The sequence below is a fragment of the Ovis aries genome, chromosome 16 (genome assembly GCF_016772045.2).
Source record: "Ovis aries strain OAR_USU_Benz2616 breed Rambouillet chromosome 16, ARS-UI_Ramb_v3.0, whole genome shotgun sequence".
In the NCBI taxonomy this organism is placed as follows: Eukaryota; Metazoa; Chordata; class Mammalia; order Artiodactyla; family Bovidae; genus Ovis; species Ovis aries.
The window spans coordinates 68224272-68233894 of record NC_056069.1 but is presented as its reverse complement, the minus strand read 5'-3'; the positions used below and the strand labels follow the sequence as shown (position 1 = coordinate 68233894).

General features: G+C 48.8%; 1 long non-coding RNA gene across 1 annotated transcript; it reads right to left on the bottom strand.

The window, feature by feature from the left end:
- Positions 1-5391: 5391 nt before the first annotated feature.
- On the bottom strand, positions 5392-7997 carry LOC132657975 (uncharacterized). The gene is made up of 3 exons (XR_009596813.1): positions 7139-7997; positions 6544-6720; positions 5392-5927 (listed from the first exon to the last, which is right to left on the bottom strand). It is a non-coding gene; the product is annotated as an uncharacterized LOC132657975 (long non-coding RNA).
- Positions 7998-9623: the final 1626 nt, after the last annotated feature.

Here is a 9623-nt window from a genome sequence, read left to right as displayed (position 1 = left end):
TAACTGGCCAGTCCCCGACTGGGCAGGGTTCCAGAGCAAAGAGGACCACACAGGACAACCCTGGAGAAGAAGACTCCGTGCATGTGACGCCTGCCGTTGTATGCTGGTGGCTGGTGCCTTGGCAATGCCCAAAGCACGGAGCATGAAGGACAAGCAGGACTGAGTTGCAAGGTGCAGACCTCCCCGTGTAAGGACCTGTACGTCCGGCAAGGCTACTGTGCCCTCTCTGCTCTCCTTCCTCCGTGATGTCAAGGCAGCTGGCGTTGAGGTGTCAATTTTACAGACTGGCGGGGTGGTGGATTAACATGATGTAACACCTCTCTAAACAAGCAGCCAAGGAGCCGGATTTCTACTGTGCTCTGGGCCCTACTTCCGCTCTTCTGCTCTGTGCAGGATCTGCTCAGGTGCCCATGGGGTGGGGTTGGTATACGAGCTTCCATTTCTGAGGCAACTCACTATTTGCTATGGCATCACCAGGAGTAATTCTTTCCAGCTCTATTTTATGGACTTTTCTGCTTAAGGCACTGAGTTTTTCTTGGAACTAGACCACTGGGGATATAGAAATACATCAGCAATTGGCTTTGCCTATGGCAAGAGCCCAGGAGTCCAATAGCCAATTCTGTCTTTTTTGAGTATTTCCAACCATTAACCTTGAGTGCTAAACTCAATTACAGTCATGGAGATGACACTGACGATGTACCTGTGAATTTCACGGGCTGATTTTTGAATGGATGGAAAGTGCCGTGTTCTTCTGATGCTTCTCTGTGTAGAGTGTTAGCATATTGCCTGAGAAATGTAGGTACCAAACCGACTCTGTGCTGCTCAGAGCTCAGAGGCATAAATTGCAAAGATTGAGTAGCTCTAGTTATGGGCTCAGGGAGGAGGTATTCACTGACATGGTGGAGAGGTCTCCAGAAAGTATTTTGAATGCTTTCCTGTTCCTTGATGCCTGTGGTCTCTGCCAGACCATGAGGAAACATGGATGCCTCCCTAGCAGCTGAGCTTTGCCACCTTCACTGATGGGTAAGCAGAAAATCAGAATTCCAGAATCTCAGGGAGCGGGTGGAGAAGATGCGTTTCTACTCAGGGGAGAGGAGTGAAAGAATGTTCTAGAAACCATACCCTCTAAGACTGCAGATTTCTCACCTTCATTTCCCACTTCTCTCCCTGGAGCAGGTTTCTTGACCTCAGCACTACTAACAGTTTGAGCTGAATAACTGGCCGTTGAGCCGAGTAGGGGGAGAGGGTTTCCTGTGCATTCCAGGACACTTAGCAGTTTTCCTGTCCTCCCTAAGAGATGAAAGAAGCACTCTCACCAACTGTGAACATGAAAAACATCTCCATGCCTTGTCAAATGGCCCCTGGGGGGAAAATTGCCCCCAGATGGGAATCTCTTCTCTAGAGTAACAAAATAGTGAAAAATAGGTCAGTGATGCTCATTATAGTCACTAGGTATTTGACTAAGTGTATTTTTTTTAAGCTTTAAAACAACTCGTACCAGCTGATGCTGTCTCTCTTCCTCCTTCACACAGGGAGAAACTTAAGCACAGCAAAGTTAAGTTGCTCAGGTGAACCGAGGGTGGGATCCAGAGAGAGCAACACTGCTCTACATAGAACCCCCCACCTCCCGGCACCACAGTGGATCACAGCCACACACACACGGGCTGCCACACAGGATGCTGGGGTCATGCGAGAGCTTCACAGATGTCACGAAAGAGAGCTTCCAGCAGGAAAGTCTACTGAAGGCACAGTTCGTAGACTGTAGTTGCACCTGTACCTTGTGTTTGACTTACTTTGTAAGCAAGGGAGACGTCCTTCCTGGAGCCCTGTTGCCCATATGCTGCTCAAGGCGGTAGGGTCTTCCTGCCTTTGCTACTAAACTGCTAACCGAGCACCATTTGGGGTCTTGCCAGCCCTCTCAGTCCCAGATGCTCCTATCCTTCCTTGCCCACTGGGTGCCCAGCAGTTCACAGCATTTTCCTCGTTGATTGTCTGTCTCCCCTTGGGGCACAGGAACCATGGAACTCTACAGCGGCATATCCCGTACAGGTCTAAGGGTGAAATTGCTGATGATGCCCACATGCAGCCCTGCTCCTGCAGGATACAAGCTCCTGCTTGCCCTATGGAGAGCTGCTCTGCCCTGAGAGCCAGTCTTCCCTCTGAACGGGGATGGGGCATGGTGCCGAGCTGGGAGAGGCGCTCATGTGAGCAGGAACATCTGGGAAGCATCGACTGCAATCAGCGGCCAGCCCAGCAGTAAAAGGAAACCAGGGACATGGGGCGAGTCCTCTCTCTGCCCAGGCCCTAACTGTTCCTAGAGGGAGGCGCTTGATTTCAGCACCAGCCGTGGAAATGTGCTCTGATCTCACTCGGCTTTGATGCCAGGAACAAGCAGTGCCCGTCTCCAAGACCAGACCATTCCTATATACAGCTGCGGGCCTGATCAGAGGGGCATTCACAGGGGTCCAGGGAAAGCAGAGAAGTCCTCTTCCAGACACTTCCAGTCAGGTGTGGTCCAGACACTGGCTGAGTCCTAGACAAAGGGTGTTGAGCATTCTCTCCACAGGCAGGGTAAATGTGTAAATGTATCTCACAGGCCGTTTGTACACAATCCCTTTCTCTGATGACCTTGGAAGCCCTTGACATCTGAAGATGGCCGACCCGCAAGGGAGCAGGAACGCAGGCTCCTGACTCTGCACAGGAAAGACTCTGCCCAGCACCCTGCACACAAGGGAGGGAGTGAGAAAGAAACCTGACACCACAGAAGCCACAGAGAGTTTAGAATTTTCCTAAGGGAGCACCGCAGAACTGATGTTTTCAAACTGTGATGCTGAAGAAGGCTCTTGAGAGTCCCTTAGACTGCAAAGAGATCAAACCAGTCAATCCCAAAGGAAATCAGTCTTGAATATTCATTGGAAGGACTGATGCTGAAGCTGAAGCTCCAATCCTTTCGCCACCTGCTGTGAAGAGCCCGACTCATTGGAAAAGAGCCTGATGCTGGGAAAGATTCAAGACAGGAGAAGAGGTTTGACAGAAGATGAGATGGTTGGATGGCGTCACTGACTCAACGAACATGAATTTGAGCAAACTCCGTGAGATGGTGAAGGACAGGGAAGCCTGGTGTGCTGCAGCCCATGGGGTCCCAAAGAGTCAGACACAACTTAGCAACTGAACAATAGCAAACTTTATCACTACCATTATCCTAACAGGCATACTGTTTATAAATAAGGTCTCGATCTAGTTTTTTTGTTTGTTTGTTTTTTTTTTTAGATTTTGGTTTTGCTTTCTTTCTTTTTTTTTTTAATTTTTATTTTTACTTTATTTTACTTTACAATACTGTATTGGTTTTGCCATACATTGACATGAATCCACCACGGGTGTACATGCGTTCCCAAACATGAACCCCCCTCCCACCTCCCTCCCCATTACATCTCTCTGGGTCATCCCCGTGCACCAGCCCCAAGCATGCTGTATCCTGCATCGGACATAGACTGGCAATTCGATTCTTACATGATAGTATACATGTTTCAATGCCATTCTCCCAAATCATCCCACCCTCTCCCTCTCCCTCTGAGTCGACGACCCTGTATGCAAGACAGCAAAAAAGACACAGATGTGTATAACGGACTTTTGGACTCCATCTAGTTTTAAAAGCTTCAGATAAAGCCACATGAGAGAGTGGAAATCCTCCAACTTTGGCATCTGGCAGGTGTGTGTTTGGATCTAGACATGCAGCTCACCAGGTGGGGTCGTGGGAAGGTGGCTCAAGTTCTGACAAAAGTGCCGTTGTGGAAATACTAGTTTTATTGTGGTAGATACGTCAGAATTCACTGTGATAGGACACATGAAGTACTTTTATTTTGTGTATACAAAATGCATCTTCCTTCTTTTTTCCTCTATTATCTTTTACTTCCAATGTTAGGGAAAGCTAATTTCCTGAAACCAAGACCAAAAATGTCAACAGTGTGGCTTTTATATTTTAATCATTTTTCATATTTTAGGGCATTTCAGAGTTGCACACACACACACGTCCATGCACTGCCTTCCTGATGACAGGCTTTCTTGCTCTTTCTCCTGTACCTTCAAGTCTCAGCTTGAACGCCAGAGTCCTTGAACCATCTGCTCTGACAACTGTCTTCTCCTCCCCTTGCTTTTACTTGTCACCCTGTATTGTAATCATCCGTTAGTTTCTATGACTGTTTCCATTGATTTGGGGGCTTCCTTTGTGGTTCAGTGGGTAAAGCGTCTACCCGCCATGTGGGAGACCTGGGTTGGTCCTTGGGTCAGGAAGTTCCCCTGGAGAAGGAAATGGCAACCCACTCCAGTACTCTTGCCTGGAAAATTCCATGGACAAGGGAGCCTGGTAGGCTACAGTTCCTGGGGCTGCAAAGAGTCACACACGACTGAGCAACTTCACTTCCACTGATTTTACCCTCAGGTAAAACCCTACATGGCCGTTTTGCCCCAGCACCTTCTCTCTAGGGTAAGTGCAAGAAAGCTTGAACAAGCTTGAATTAAAACAAAACAAAACAAAACGCGTTAGGTGTGTCTCCATAATTGCTTCATAAGCATGCCATGGAATACCACTCTGAACACAGCCTTTCTAAGCTGTCGACATCCTGATTCTAAACCATTTTAGCCACCAGCTAAAGGGTGCATATGTTAGAACCGCTTAGAAGCAGCAGAGACTTGGCTGTTCTTTTCTGTAAGCAGAGCGTGCGCTGCGCTATGCTGTCTCTTCAGTCACGCCCCAGTCCTTGGGACCCCAGGGACTGCAGCCGCCAGGCTCCTCTGTCCCTGGGAGTCTCCAGGCAAGAATACTGGAGTGGGTAGCCATGCCCTCCTCTAGGGGATCTTCCCAACCCAGGGATCAAACCCATGTATCTTGTCTCTCCTGCCCTGGCAGGCACATTCTTTACCACTAGCACCACACCGGGGCTTCCCTGGTGGCTGAGATGGTAAAGAATCTGCCTGCAATGCAGGGGACCTGGGTTCTATTCCTGAATCAGGAAGATCCCCTGGAGAAGGGAATGGCAACCCACTCCAGTATTCTTGCCTGGAAAACCCCATGGACGGGGGAGCCTGGGGTGGTTGCAGTCCATGGGGTCGCAAAGAGCTGGAAACGACTGAGCGACTAACACTTTGATTTTCAGAGCCACCTGGGAAGCCCTATGTCTTTATCATCCATGGTATAATGTCAGGGTGTGATGTCATGGTGTAATGTCACACCATTACACCCCCTGAAAGTTCAAAAAGACTCGTCCAGCTAGGTGTCTTGCTCTCGTGCCGCTCAAACCACAGCTGCTCACCCTTCTACGCACTAGTGCTCCACTAGCGAGGTCGTTGTTTTCAGAGCAGTGCGTATGTGGACAAAGAAATACAGTCACGACCTGAAAGTAGAGAGCTATTTTATTTGGTGGGAGTGTTTAGGCATCCACCCAGGAGACAGTCTCAGTAACTGAGGAAACTCCCAGCTCCTGAGCCATCACCTTGGGAGTCGCAGCATCAGCTGGGTCCCAGTTTGGGGAGCCCTCATTCACAGTTGGAGGCCCGAAAGCCCTGCTGGCTGCGACATTGCTTGTTTACTGATACGGCAAGGGACATTTGCAGTTCACACATACGTCATCATAGACGTCTATGGGGAAACTTTATATCTGAGCACTTCAGTTCAGTTGCTCAGTCGTGTCCCACTCTTGGTGACCCCATGCCAGGCCTCCCTGTCCTTCATCAGCTCCCGGAGTTCACTCAAACTCATGTCCATCGAGTCAGTGATGCCACCCAACCATCTCGTCCTCTGTCATCCCCTTCTCCTCGTGCCTTCAATCTTTTCCAGCAGCAGGGTCTTTTCAAATGAGTCAATTCTTCCCATCAGGTGGCCAAAGTTTTGGAGTTTCAGCTTCAACATCAGTCCTTCCAATGAATTCTTCCTACATAAAAAAGGTCCCAAGATGGGATTTCAGAGCAAAACAGGAAGTTTTCTCAAAAAATCACTTTGAGCTCTCTTCAGAGACTCAAGGGTGTCTAAGCTGCCCTGAGAGGCTCTTCTGGTAAATCAGCACCATCTATGCACATAAATGCACAGAGAAGTGGTCTTTGTCATTTAAAACGAAGCACAACCCACCCCACCCCACCCCCCAAGCATTGCTTTAGGCACGCAATGGTCCCTTGAAGACCAAGGCTTTCTCAGCATAACAACAGGTTGCCACGGCAACAGCAGTACAAACCTGGCAGATCTGATCTTCCTACAGGGGCACCTCTGAAAGTGAAAGTGAAAGTCACTCAGTCCCGTCTGACTCTTTGCAACCTCAAGTCCGTGGATTTCTCCAGGCCAGAATACTAGAGTGGGTGGGTAGCCTTTCCCTTCTCCAGGGGATCTTCCCAACCCAGGGATCGAACCCAGGTCTCCCACATTGCAAGAGAATTATTTACCAACTGAGCTATCAGAGAAGCCTCAGAGGCACCTGTATTATTGTAAAAAATCACCCCAGGGAGGAACTTCTATCTCAGCCTTCATTACCTAAAGCAGGGAAAAAATGAACATACCAAGGATGGGACACGCTTGATACGAATCTGTCGGCTTCCAAACACACCCAAACAGCTCTTCCTTCTTCCTGAGGATCTACACCAGCATAGCATTCGGAACTAGCATGTCCAACTTCCCTGGTGGCCCAGGGGTTAAGAATCTGCCTTCCGACGACGCAGGGAACATAGGTGCAATCCCTGGTTTGCGAAACAAGATCTCAGAGAAATCCCTTGCACATCACAACTAGAGAAACCCTACACACTGCAACAAAGACCTAGGCAGCCAAAATTTTAAAAATAAATGAATAAAAAAGAATAAACTAGCATTTAAACTAGCAAGGGCAGAGAATTAAAGCATGTGGTTCAAGATCTGAATGGCATAACCCTCTGCAGCTGGTATTGCCTGGGGGCTGAGGTCATGCTACCAACTGTGGCTAAAAATATATCGCGCATCCATGCCTGGGGACTCCCCGTGTGTTGCACACCGAACTTGTAAATATCCCGTGCGCAGAATCAGTCAGCCATCCAAACAGCTGCCCCACCGTCGGACTCAGACATGCTCTGTTAGCAGGCAACGCAGAGACAGGAAGGGGAGGGGGACCACCCAACTGCCTACCTGCCAGACCGCCACCCTGCGTCTCTTCCATTGCTGGCCTCTCGTTCACGTATGCACACGCTTGGAAGTGTTGAGTACATGACTCCCACTGAAGAAGGAAACAGACAGAACAGGCTCCATCCTGAAAGCAAGACTCCAGCTCGAGCACTGTGAGCTTTATGCCCAGTATCTAAGGAAACAGCATACCAACTGGAAAACCAAGCCCCCGGATGGAAGAGCCCCAGGGCTCATGCCTAGACTCTCCATCCTAAAAGAATACCCTAATTATCTGCGTAACCGAATAGAATCATACATTCTATTACACTTATTGGGGTATGACCACAGGCCTATTGATAACTGTCCACTGTTAACTACCTAGGATTAAGGCATATGAATCACGGGTTAACTTTGATTGTATCTTTCTTTTCCTTTGTTCAGACTAGTTTCAGGGAATTTGGGGAGGTGGGTTTGGGCACGTACACTTAGGGTATATAAGGTTTTCACAAAAACTGGTCGGACTCCTTGGCTAAGAGGAGACTCTGCCTTGGGCCCCTGGTGTAAGAAACTGCACTCCACTCTCTGCACTGTCCTTCTGAGTGAGTTTGTTTCCCGGAACGCGTGGCTACAGCACCACGTGCCCATGCCTCTCAGGCATCTTAGATGGAGCAGGAGTGGGATGCAGTTCTCTGTGGGGCTCTCCCGCTTCCAAGCTTCTTGTGAGCTGAGGCGCTGACTGCATTTGTTCCAGCTTTACAGGGACGTTTGTACAAGGAGCGGCTTTTAGTGGAAGAGGACCAGTCTCCCTCCGAGCAGAAGGCAGGACGTCTTATCATCAAGCAAGAGAAAGTCTTCCTTTGGTGAATAGTAGCAGCAGGTGAATCACAAGGTTGGATTCCCACACATTTCATTCAAGTGAAATCTCGGTTGAAGAGACTCTTTGCAACCACATGGACTGCAGCACACCAGGTCTCCCTGTCAAATCTAGCCACAAGCATTAAATCCTGTCTATATGTTTATTGAGGATTATTAAATTCTTTTAGGTCCCTCCAGACATTAATCACCCTGGAACTTCAGCTGCAGCCCACAGTGTCTGTTGAGTACGTCTACATTATGCTGTGATTACACCCGTTACAGAGACACTGTATGGACATAATCAATATGTCTATAGACTCCTTGGGAATGTGCCTACGAGAGCCACATTGTAACTTCATTTTTCTAACCTTTGTGTTATTGTTCCTACTGCTTATTCTAATACATGTACAATATTTATGGGGGGAAAATCAGCCTAAACTTTCTATCACAGTAGAGTTAACGAGTCTGTAATAGGAAACAGTCTTTCAATCAATGAAAAGCTGACAGGGGAAAAGAAAAACTGGTTTAAAAGTTACGGATCTGGTAGACTGAAGTCCTGAAGCTTGTTTGCACTCTTCCAAAGCTGCTCGTCCACAGGCTCACCGGGAGGCGACCTGTGAACGGACAGCACGTGGATCCTGTGCCTGGTTTCCCAGGACTGAGCAGTGGGATTTCCCTACGACCTTGTGATCCTCCTTGAGGTCACGGATGGAGGGCATAAGCTGAGGAAGAACACCATTACACGTAAATCAAGGGAGAGAGACATGAGCCCCCTGGGGCAGAATTTCCCACCATTTGGCACAGGAGTGATCTTGTGCAAATGCAGAAACGGAGGCTCGGCGATGTGGCAGCCCGTGGGGCCAGGCTCCCTGAGCCGCAGGATGTCTGCAAAACCGTGTTCTCTGGGCCTGCTGATTCTGCAGCTTCACTACACGGCACTCCTGCCCCGGATAACTCATCCTTTCCCACCTCCCTCAGCCTCTGGTCCCTCCCCGCTCTCCCAACAATTTCCTCTGTTTAATGGCTGAAGACAGAGCCGGGAACAGCAAGGGATGCTCAGCCATAAGATGTTGGATTGATAGTCACAGTGGTATTGAAAAGTAATTGATTTCTATACTCGGTTTGGACTCAATTTAAGAAGTGTATAAGGACTTCCCTCTGCATGTAACTGGTGCGGGTCCTGGGACACAGCGGCTGAACTGGGGCAGGACAGACCACACACAACCCCTTACCATGGTGAGTCTTCTGCTCTGAGTGACGTCGCCAGCGGGATAAAGACTCCAAGGTCTTCCCGAGCTGGCGCCTGGTGGCCGTAGCACGCTCTGTCTCACTTCTCTTTAAAGCCCACTCTGCTCTAGAATGACCTGAAAAGTCGTGTCATCAGGCACACAGCTTACACATCAGGGTTGATTTTTTAAAACGTAAATAATGATGTTTCCTTTTGGGAACTGTGAGACCCCTTTAAAGATGGAGTTGTGTGTACGTTTTTAATTTTTTTACAACTGGAGGACAATTGCTTTACAATGTTGTTTTGGTGTCTGCCGTACAACAGAATCAGCCATGAGTATATATGAAGGCGTATATATTCCCTCCCTCCTGAGCCTGCCCCCAAGCCCCTCACCCCGCCGTTTCTCAGTCATCACAGAGCCGCACC